The sequence below is a fragment of the Arachis ipaensis genome, chromosome B06 (genome assembly GCF_000816755.2).
Source record: "Arachis ipaensis cultivar K30076 chromosome B06, Araip1.1, whole genome shotgun sequence".
In the NCBI taxonomy this organism is placed as follows: Eukaryota; Viridiplantae; Streptophyta; class Magnoliopsida; order Fabales; family Fabaceae; genus Arachis; species Arachis ipaensis.
In genome coordinates this window covers 19,567,175-19,569,908 of record NC_029790.2, presented here as the reverse complement: position 1 = coordinate 19,569,908, position 2,734 = coordinate 19,567,175, and positions in this window count along the sequence as shown.

Genomic DNA, 2,734 nt, shown 5'->3' with positions numbered 1-2,734 from the left:
TTAAAAGATCTTATAAAAAAAGTAAAAGTAATTTTATGTTTGGATATCTCATACAAAAAGATCTTTTTATCTATTAATTATGTTTGGGTATAACAATATAAAAGTACTTTTTTATTTATTTATTACATGAAAAAAAAATTTTTAAAGAAAAAGATCTTTTAAAAAAAGATGTAAATTGTAATTTCTCAAAAAAAATATTTTTTTTCAATTTTTCTAGTGCTTTTACTTTTACTGCTAGAAATTTGCCAAACATACTAAAAAATACAAAAAGATATTTTTTCATTGAAAAAATATCTTTTTTATTAAGATAATAACGCCCAAACAAACACTTAGTTATTTCCATGCTGGTACAAATATAACTCAATGCATCCATTTTTAATAGGGCTAGCAATGGATAGGGTGGGGTAGGGTTTGGGCTCTACCCTAACCCTACCCGTGGGTTGAAAATTTTTTAAAAACTCTACCCTATTCTATCCGTGGGTTGAGAATTTCTCAACCCTAACCCTACCTGAACCCTAAAATTCTAAACCCCTATCCTACCCGACCCTACTCGAAGAAAAATAAAAAAATTTAAGCAAATATAAAATTCAATCATTCTAAATTTCATACATATTAATAAAATAGAAAATAAAATACTAAGTTCAAATTAAAATTAAAAACAATAAGATCTTAAAGAAATCTAACATAAAATTACAAATAATATGATCATCAACTAACTTAGTGGTTATTTCAAGTTTTTATAAGAGAAAGATTGTGAGTTTAACACTTACTTTCTTCACTACATACATCATTTTTACATATATATTATATAATATATTAAGGATACGGGTAGAGTAAGGTAGAATATACCCTAAACTCGTACTCTACCCTATCTACAGCGAGTCGGGTAGACAACCCTACTCGAATGAATTAGTTAAAATTGAATAGCTGCGAGTAAAGTATATATTGCCAGTTGTAAGTCCTAATAATAAATTCAATTAAGATAATATTATTTTTATTCGTAAACCCAATCCAACTACTTGACCAATACATTCCCAATTTGAATGCCTGATCTTTGCTTCCTAGTCATAGTTCCCACGCTGTGTTGAAGATGTGATAGAATACTAATTATTTTTATGAAATATAATGTACAATACATCGAGAAGTAATATTTATGAAATATTAGTTAATGGTCGACTAATTAGTTTACTTATCATCATTTAAGTAAGTATTAAAAATTCGAATATGTTTTATATATGTAATAATTTATTGGCCAACGACAAATTTTTAAATGAATCTCAAAAAAAAAAAAAAGTATGAGGTGCCAATGTAATTAGTGTACAATGTGTACAATGGAAATATTTTTAAAATTAATATTTAATGATAATTAAATTAATTAATTACAAAATTATTTCTAATTTTAAATACAAAGCAAATAAGGATTCCAAACAGTTACGAATACCTCTAACCGGTCTCCCTCTCCCCCCTCTCTCTCTCCATCCTCTCTCATTGGTGCCACCCCAGTTGCCGTAGCCCATAGCTCCAGCTGACGCCGACGTGCGCACCACAGACGCTCCTCTCTCTCCCTCTCCATCCTCTCTCATCCGCTGCGCCGCCACAGACACCAGCCGCCGTAGCCCTCAACATCCACCGCTGTGCCGCCGCGTGACCTGAAGTTTTCCTCAGCGCTGATCAGAACTGCAGCGCCCAACCTCCTTCACGCGCGTCTTTCCCCCCGCTGGCAGCAGCGGCTTCGGTCGGCCCCGGTCTTGCACCGTTCACCCATTGCGCGTGCTCGGCTTTCGGCGCCGGCCTGTCTCCGCGCCAGTAACATGCACAGTGTATGTGTGCGTCCTGCGTCCGCCTGGCTCCTGTCTCCTTCGTCAGCCAGTTGAAGGCATGACTGTTTGACGGATCATGGTTGCATTGGTGTTACGGCCCCCTCATATCTACAGTCGTCGTCTTCTCCTCATTTGTTCAAGCTTTTTTTTCCTTTCTTTTTTCATTTTTCATTTTATGGTTACATCAAATCATAAGAATCATGTGTCAAATTATATATATATATTTTTTTAATAAAAATCAAATTGTTGGATGATCATAGTTGCTTCTTCTGTTTATTCATCTCCTTCTTCTACTATTTTAATGGTCAATTTAGGATGGTCATTTTAGTAGGTATGCGTATAGTTATTTTAAATTTTATGTAGATGATTATTTTGACTAGATTGGATTTAATTATATATAATTAAAATATGTTGGATGTTCAATTCATTAGGTAAGCAGATGATTATTTTTATTCTTAAATGGATGGTTATTTTTACTAAGGGTGAGTGGCGTGTGGCAAGCTAAGCAGTGAAGATGAAGTGAGATGATTATTGATGAAGGTAGGGGTGACCATCGGTTGAAAAAGAAGAGGGTATTGAAGTGAAATGTTTTTGTAAATTAGAATTTTGGATGGTTATTTTTATGAAATAGTTAATTGAAGTTTTTGAAATTTTAAAATTTAAAATTTGAAATTTGATGTGTATGAGAGTTTTTAAATTTAGAATAATTTGTGGAGGAATTTTTATTATTTATCTCTATTGGGCTAAATAACTAGCTCATTATATACATTATTAAGATTTCTCATTGTCTCTCTAGTAGAATTTAAAATTTAAAATCTTGCTTCAAAATTTTTAAATTATAAAAACTTAAATAAATTTTTAATTAAGAGAATTATAATAATTAATTAAATCTTATATTTAATTATATTGTATAT